We start from the raw sequence: 9,929 nt of genomic DNA, 5'->3' as shown, positions 1-9,929 counted from the left end.
ACGAGACACTCTATTCGAGTTTTGTAAATCATGAAAAGGATGAGGAAGTGGGGATCTTCCTTACATTAATAATGCGAGCGCAGAGCGTGAGCGGAAAATTTTTATATACGTTTTGAGCTGATCGAAAACGTATTTGTTATGGACTGCTTGAACTTAGCCATGAAGACGTTACATATTTCAACATTCAAATATTGCGAGCGCGAAGCGCGAGCTGAAATTTTTGACATTTCTACCTGAATAATGGAAATTTCAAGCACTTTTTGTAATCGTGGAAAGGATAAGTCAAAAACTGAACATTATTGATGCGAGCGCGAAGCGCGAGCGGAAAAATTCTGGACACTCTATTCATGTTTTGTAAATCATGAAAAGGTTAAGCTATTGGAAATTTTCATACATTAATAATGCGAGCACAAAGCGCGAGCAGACAATTTTTTATATTGTTATCTGAAACTGGATAATTATTTAAATGGAGAACAAGGTGCGTATCTGAATAAACGTGTGTTTGAGATATCGACCTAGAATTTGGGTATTCTAAATACCTTTTTTTTACCATGAAAATTTTTGATTTGATTTGATTTGATTTTATTGTTTACTTCTGCAATTACATCATTCGTATAGAATACATTTTCCATAACATAACAAACATAGTATATTGATAATTTTTTTGGCATGAATCATAACTAAATGTACTAAAATTATCATTACAAACAAAATTGATCTCATACCAAATTAGTTAACATTTACAATTTGCAGGAGAAGGATTGTCATCATAAGCAGATTGCTTGAAAAAATGACAACCCCAGGTTAAAACTCATTGATTAATATAATACATTAATACAGCAGAATCGATACACAGTACATTTTATGAAAAACAGCAGTAATCTAATTTGAGCATTGAAGATGGAGATGATAAGGATGAAGATGACGGTGAAATGGTGAAGATGAAGGTGATGGAGAGGATGATGGTGATGATGCTTTAATGACACAACGACACAGAAATTTTACTTCAAATATTCTGATATCAACATGGATTTAACGTTTGCTTTAAATGAGTAAAGGGACGTGGATCTTTTTATAGATTCTGGTAGAGAGTTCCACAAATCAGGACCATGGTGTCTTATGGATCTCTGCGCAATAAGCAATTTGGGGTTGATTAAATGGAAATTAGAAGAGTTCCGCGTAGGGTATGAATGGATAGATGTGTTCATAGTATAAAAATTGTGAAATGAAGGTGGGAGCATGTTATTTACGTATTTGAACATAAGCAGTAAGCTTTGAAATGAATTTATGTCAAAAATAGTTAGAGTCTTTAGTTTATGGAATAATGGATTTGTGTGTGATAAATATTGCGAATTAGTACAAATTCGAATTGCTTTTTCTGTAATAAATATATTGTATTAATTTTAGTTTTTGCACACGTTGCCCAAACTATATTGCAGTACGATATATACGGCAATATCAATGAATTGTAGAGTAAAACGAGTGTAGTATGAGGAATTATGTTTTTCATTTTGTAAAGTACACCTACGTTTCTGGAGATGTCAGTAGTTATACAACGTATATGTTCATTCCAATTTAAATTTTCATCTATTGTGACACCTAAAAACTTTGTTTCTTTTTTCCTTTTGAGTGGAATATTATCTATGCTTATGTCGTATGGAAACTCAGTAATATGTGAACTTGTATGCTTAAAATACATAAAGTTTGTTTTGTCTATATTAAGTGATAGCCTATTACATTTAAACCATAAAGATAGTTTAGGTAATTCACGATTAAATGTATCTACTAAAGTTTCTAAGCTAGTGTGTGAACAAAAAATGTTTGTGTCATCGGCAAATAATACAAATGATAATAAAGGCGTTACAGTAGTCAAATCATTAATATATATAAGGAAAAGTAGGGGGCCAAGGATCGATCCTTGTGGAACTCCGCATTTTATTGTCTGAAAATTAGAAGAAATATTATTGTGAGTGACATATTGTTTTCTACCAGTCAAATAACTCTCAAACCATGATAGTGTGATTCCCCGAATTCCATAATTTTCAAGTTTTTTAAGTAAAATCTGGTGGTCAAGAGTGTCGAATGCTTTGCTTAGGTCCATGAATACTCCTATTATGTGTTCTTTATTTGTCATTGCATTTGTAATTTTATCGTATATTTGTATTAAAGCCTGATCAGTTGAATGCCCTTTCCTGAATCCATATTGGTTTGAATTTAGAAACTGAAAAGTATCTAAGAACTTATAAAGTCTTTTGTAAATAATCTTCTCTAATATTTTGGATATGCTGGGGAGAATAGAAATAGGCCTATAATTTGTTATTTCATGTGGATTGTCTTTTTTTAAAACAGGATTTACCTTTGCAATTTTAAGGGGATCTGGACATTTACCGGTGCTGATCGACAGATTAAAAATATGACACAATGGAGTGACAATATAATGTATGATCTGCTTAAGAAGGAAAGTACTAATTCTATCATATCCCTTTGATTTGCTGGATTTGAGATTTTTTGTTATTTCAATTATTTCCTGAACATTTGTGGGGTTAAAGAATAGGGAAGAATTGATGGGTGTGGGAAGAAATTTTGAAAAACTTTGGTTTGGTCTGGCAAGGTTGTTTGCCAAAGAGGGTCCTATGTTAACGAAAAAGGAATTAAAGGTATCAGCTACATCATCTGAATTTATTGCAGCAGCATGAACTGTGAAATTGTCTTTAGGTAATACTTTGGGTTTCTTGCCAATCAAATCATTGATGATCTCCCATGTGGCTTTCATGTTTGATTTAACTTTGTTAAGTTTCTCGGAATAAAACAATTTGCGAGAAGCCCGAATTATATTGGTTAGTCTATTTCTATAAGTTTTATATTTATTTTTGTTTTGAATAGAAGGGTTCTTTAAAAATGTCTTGTATAGTTTATTTCTGGTATGTATGGATCGTAGAATAGCTTTAGTAATCCACGGCATTTTTGCTTTTCTTTTTTTGATAGGTGATAGAGGAAAATTTTTATCGTAATATTTCTGCAATTTTTGGTTAAAATTTGTGTAAGCAATATCTGAATTTGACTCATTAAATACATCTAACCATTCCTCAATCGCAAGATCACTTTTAAACGATTCAATATTTATTGGGGATTCTTTACTATACATTGTAGATTTAGGTGAATTTTCTTTTGAAATATCATTATCACATAATAAGAAAACCGGTAAATGATCAGCTATATCAGATATTATTAGTCCGCTGGAAGTATCTCTGTTTAGTATGTTTGAAAATATGTTGTCGATAAGTGTTGATGAATGGCTATCAATTCTGGTCGGTTGATCTATGTGGGGATAATAACCAAATGAATGCATAGTATGTAGGAATAAATCGTTGTCATTATTTTGGGATAACAGGTCAATGTTAAAATCACCCATTAGATATATTTGTTTATCTTCTTTTGTTATGGTATGAAGGCATATTTCAAGCTCTTCGCAAAATAAATTTGCATTGCCATGAGGGGGTCTGTAAACTAATCCAATAATTATATTTTTGCCTTTCGGCTTCATGATTTCTAAGAATAGAGTTTCACTTTGTTTTAATGATATTTCTTTTCTTATTTTAAACTGCAAATGTTCATTGATGTAAAATGCTACACCACCTCCTCTTTGATCTTCACGATCTCGCCTTATAAGATTATAGTTTTGCAAGTTGAATATGTTAGGTGAATTATTATGAAGCCATGTTTCCGTGACACCGATAATGGAGAATTTGAAATTATTTAGAGTAAAGAGTAATGATTCCAATGATTCAAAGTTTTTGTTCAAACTTCTGGCATTAACGTGAAGCAAACTGAATTTGTGTTCTGTGTCTCTAAATTTAGAAGTAAAATCTTCAGTTGAGTAATATTTATTACATGATGCATTGTTTGTATTGAAAATAGAAAAAATGTCTATGTCATTACTCGTGAAGAAAAAACGATATTACCAAGATTTTAAGATCGAAGATATGATAACTGATTTGTATGTAAATTTTCTATGCCGGAACAGTATGATGATGATGATGATGGTGGTGGTGATGATGATGATGATGATGATGATGGTGGTGGTGATGATGATGATGATGATGATGATGATGATGATGATGGTGGTGGTAATGATGATGATGACAATGATAGCAAATCATACGGGAGGTCAATGAAGTCCTAACCTGCGAGCATCTGGCCACCTTAACGTTAACAGAAAGTAGAACCAGAATTGTTGTAATCACAAAAGTGAATAAAGAAATGAAACCTGTCTAAATAATTCTATAAAAATCTATCGATAAACCTTAGTCAAAGAACCAAACATAAATTAAAAAGAATAGTAAAAATCGGAACACATGCAGTGTAAAATTGCGGGTAACAGATCGATTAAATTCAGTACAGGTATTAAAGAGTATTTCTTGTTGGATTACAATTAACGAAATTAGGCAAACATGTGGTGCGAGGCAATCAATAAAGCGAGCGCAAAGCGCGAGCTAAAAATATATGATATTCAGATCAGAAAAGGGGTCACTTTAAGCTCTGTAATGCAAGCACTTTGTGGAAAAATTGTGAGGTGAAGAAGGATCACAGTAAACATGGTAAAAACAGAGCTGATATTTTCAATTATTGTTACTTTGAGTTTTGACATAGGACCGGGATATTCTATAAGGACATTATGTCATCATAAGAAAATGATGACTATCTTCCTATTTCTCTTCCTAAGCATGAGAGCGCTAAATCTATTAATATTATGGCCTGAAAATTGGACATTTAAGCACTTTTGTAATTATGTATAAGATGCACGAGTTTAAAATATATCAATGCGAGCGCAAATCGCGAGCAGAAATTTATGATTAATTGTCATCAAATGGTGATTTTAAGTAGTTTGTTTTAGAATTAATATTGCGATATACATAACTCACTAATCAAAATGCAAGCGTGCAGCGCTAGCTGATACGTTTTGACAATCTGACCTAAATAGGGATATTTTGAGAACTTCATGGAATACAGGAAAATAATAGGTACCTGACAAATCAAATTTTGCGAGCGCGCAGCGCAAGCAGAAATTGTTAATATTCAGACCATAAAACAGAATTTTTTACACTTTTAAAAAATCAATTTGTAAATAAAACAAAATAATGAAAGTTCAATTTCCCAGCTGAAATATGTTTTGTATATTGACTTCAGAATTTGATATTTTAAGGTCCATATTGAGCAAGATATTACCTAAAAGGCAATGCGAGCGCAAAGCGCGAGCGAAAATTTTATATCCCGACATGAAAGATTTAAAAAAAAATAATTTCCAAGTCTTAATTCCCCTTATCTTATTTTATTCACTCATCTTCCTCCTCTTATGCTTGCCTTCCTTCTTTTCTCCTCTCTTTTCCTTTTTTTCATTTTTCCTTCCTTTTCCCCTTTTTTTCTTTTTTTTGCTCCGCCAATAGGGGGGGGGGGGGGCCGGGCCCCTCGGCCCCCCTGGATCCGCCTATGGTTGGGGCGCCCTGGATAATATGCCTCTGAATCTACCAGAAAGTGTAAAAGTTAGTTTACATTAAATACAAATATGTCTGACCTATACATTTCAGTGAAAACGTACATGACCAAGGCAGAATGATAATGCTGCGCACGTAGCGCCCGATACAGGGCTTCATCTTTGAGTGAAGAATAATCTCGGGGATAGACATCATTCGCATCGTGACACTTTCTCTCGCGATCTGTTACTTACAATTTACATGTATTTGCCATAAAGACGGACAAACGCATGTTACAAAAAACACAAAATTTCGGGAAAAAATGATATCCCATCCAACATCTTCACACTGGTCACTGCACTGCAACTCCCGATTACAAGTGGTGCAACTTTCCAACCAATCGACTTGCGCGCCCTGGAATTCCGGAATTTACATATTGCAATACAGTATGACAGAGGTGCATTTGTGCGAACACAAAGGCCATGAGCGTAAGTTAAAATATAGTTTTGACTAGATCTAGTCCTTGAAATTGACTACATTGTACCAATCCAGTAAATATAACCATCCAAAAAAAAAAAAATCCGGCGAAAATAGGGGGGCGCCCCCCTCTGGATCCGCCACTGTGAAAGTGATGTTGGGGATGACACTAATGATGATGATGATAATGACGATGATGATGATAAGATAATGATGGCTATGATCTGAAAGATATTCATAACAGTATACTTCGTCTTCCTCATTTTTTTCTTCTCCTTCCCCCTCTTCGTCTTTTCCCCTGCTCTTCTGAAATTGAAATAATCTATAGCAAGTATTTGTCAGCGAGGAAAGGGGCAGGAAATTGCAAAATAAGAAAATCGTATTTCTCTTTCTCTCCCTCTCTCTCCACCTATTTTGACTTTCGTACTTTTCATTCCCGTTACTCTCTATTCTCTTATTCAATGTATCTCATAATTTCTTTTTATCTGAAGGGGTATTTGCGAATTGACGGATTTGTTATAGTTTCCTACATGCCTTTAAGCGACACTCGTGTCCTTGCATTAACATGTTTGATGAGCTCATATTGATATCTTACTTCCATCTAAAATCAAAGTAATATGAATAATAATACAAACAAATCTCATACAGTGTCATACAAGATAGAATGTAAAATTGGAGATGAAACTATTGGTTTAGCTGTTACACTCGGAGATGGATAAAAGAGGGGAGAGAGAGCGGAGAGATGGATGAGAGGGAGGGAGGGGGGGGGGGGAGAGGCGGTGAGAATGGGGGAGGGGGAAGTGAAAGGGTATGATCTGAAACTCGGAATCAGGAGCGGCATGTGAAAGCTACAGAAAGACAAGTAAGAAATCTGACGGTTATATGGTGTGAAAAATGAAATTAAAATAAAATAATTCAAAGAAAACCATCTCCATCTCCGTCTCCATCTTCATACTAAAATATTGCATGAATTCATGTTTCGTATTTGAAAATATATGCCCATTCTGCTTTATAAATGTATTAATTAATTCAATTAGTATAAGTTGGGATTGTCATTTTTCTCAAGCAATCTGCTTATGATGGCAATCCTTCTGCAAATTGTGAATATAATATAGTTAATCATTTTTGTCTGGAATTATCTTTTTAGTACTCTTTATTTATGATTCATGCCAGAAAATGCTAACAAATTATGTTTATTATGTTATGAAAATGTATTAAACGAATGTTTTGTATGCAGAAGACAACAATAAATCAAATCAAATAAAAAATGAAATAAAAATAAAATAATTTAAAGAAATTAGGAAAAGCCAAAATATCTGAATCATAACTGACTTGCTAAATTGTGGAATGTTTATAAAAATATTCTCTTAAAATGTATGAGGAATCAAAATTGTTCTGGATCTATATTTGAAGTTTGAACCCAGCTTCCCCTATGATAACATACTACAATCATTATTTTAACAATATAATTACATATACGGCATGATAAAAGCAAATTACGTTTCATCCTTAATTTCTTACCAAGTCAAAAATCTGAAAACACCAATGATACAGTAACTGTGCAATGCCATGTCATGCCGTCCTCTATTATTGCATCCAAAATGGAATTATTTATTTTTATTTATTTTCAGTTTTATTTAATCAGGGTGGCCTCATCAGTTAAAAAACTGCTGTCCTTGAGAGCCCTGGGATAAAAATCAATATGTGCAATATTTACAAAGAATGAATACATAAATCAAAATGGCATACACTAAAACAGCAAATAAAAACATTAAAAATACAATCTAATAAAAGATCAACATTGAATTTCAAGAAACAAAGGAAAACGAAAAGGCTATTGGAAGCTGCTGCATACGATTTAACGGGAGAAGGATGGATGACTGGTGACAGAGTTATGTTCACATTGATTGATAATAATTTGAGTAGAGATTGTAATGTTTGCCAAATTAGAATATGAATATGATTGAATAACGCAATATTACTCCTCTTCGTTGCAAGGCCTATCATTTATTCATTTGTTAAACGAGGCACGGAATGAATTGAGGGACAAAGCCTGGCGTTGATCTTTTCTTAGATTATTCCATTCTGTGGTCCCGATGTACTGAAAAGTACTCTTCCCACTGTTATTATGTAGAGGAGCACTGTTTACCTGCAGGGAGGCAGTGAACATTGATCTAGTGCCTATATCATAATTAGGTTTAATAAACCGTTCACTTAAATATGGGGGAGAAATACAATTAACACATTTAAATACTTCACACATTCGATGGAAATGCCGTCTGGAAAAGAGATCTTTCCATTTTAGAACGGAAAATAAATCACAAATGTGAGTTCGCGGATGGGCCCCCAAGATCATCCTTGCCATTCTGTTATGAAATTTGGTAAGTCTATTATATTTACATAATATTAGTTAGGTTTCTGAATAAGACATGAAACCCTGCAGTTACCTTTAATTCTACGGTCAAACAATTTATTACACGAATATTATAGTGAACATATCAGTAATAAACAGAATATACCCCCCCCCCCCTCTTCCCATGTAGGGACACATAATACTCCAGTACATGTAGAATGATGTTTATGATTATGTTATGTTCAACACAATAATGACGATGAATGGACACCAATGAAGATTCTTTGTGATCGATATTGATTTGATCGGAATCTCACAGGAATCGAACCTGTCCCATCGCATCAACTTTATTGTGTGATTTGGGGGTTAACCCGAGATTACAATTTTGGAATTTTACAAGAAATACCTTCTTATCAAAGTAATTGTCAAGAGTCTTGACTTGTATTGGTGGGCATGAATCAGGAAGTAGTGGGGTATAAGACCGAAAGAGGCGATGGTAAAGGAATGTTGGCAAAAAATAAATTATCAATGTATAAAATTCTCTACTAATCAAATACTTAACAAGTATGATAAATCAAAAATTTAAATAATAGGTTTGCACATTTTCATGAGTTTCTTTAGCAACTTAAGAAGACAATTAGACGTATGTTTCGAGGAGTTTTTAAACATTATCATTTTATATTTCTCCTCGTACACAGACGGGTCGCGATCGTGCAGTCGCCATTAGAGCGGTTAATAATGCAAAATCCCCCCCGACGGGGCTCATCAAAATTTGTATTTATTTTATAAAAATATATAAAAAGAACTCGACAAAAATAAAGATTGTTATTACGTTTTGGCCTAAGATGAACCAAAACAGGGGGGGGGGGGCTTAAAAGGACAAAACAATGACTTACTTCGGCTGTCGCGCAACTCCAACTTCCCTGGTTTATCCGAACTTAATACATAAACATATATATAACCATTGAGTTCCTGTACAGATCGAGTTAAAACTTCGGTCTCTGTAATTATTAAGTGGAGCCAACGGAGATCAGGGGAACAACCAATAAAACAGAGACCGAAGCTTTTGGTCTACTAAACTAAGGGGATACGAAAATGATCATAAAGAGAGCATAGCTTGTTGATATATAATTATAGGTCCTTTTCATGATGATTGTAAAATTACAATTTTCAGATTATTTATCTAGTTCTATGGCTAATGGCTAGGCGTTCTACAACAAGTGCACTAATTAAAAGGTAAAAAACATGAGCAGTAAAGCAAATAATTTGATTTGATTTTATTGTTTACTTCTGCAATTACATCATTCGTATATAATACATTTTCCATAACATAACAAACATAGTATATTGAGAACTTTTTTGGCATGAATCATAACTAAATGTACTAAAATTATCATTACAAACAAAAACTGATCTCATACCAAATTAGTTAACATTTACAATTTGCAGGAGAAGGATTGTCATCATAAGCAGATTGCTTGAAAAAATGACAACCCCATGTTAGAACTCATTAATTAATATAATACATTAATACAGCAGAATCGATAAACAGTTCATTTCATGAAAAACGGCAGTAATGTAATTTGAGCAATGAAGATGGAGATGATAAGGATGAAGATGATGGTGAA

The sequence above is a fragment of the Lytechinus variegatus genome, chromosome 15, assembly GCF_018143015.1.
Source record: "Lytechinus variegatus isolate NC3 chromosome 15, Lvar_3.0, whole genome shotgun sequence".
Lineage (NCBI taxonomy): Eukaryota > Metazoa > Echinodermata > Echinoidea > Temnopleuroida > Toxopneustidae > Lytechinus > Lytechinus variegatus.
Note: the sequence above shows the minus strand (reverse complement) of the source record.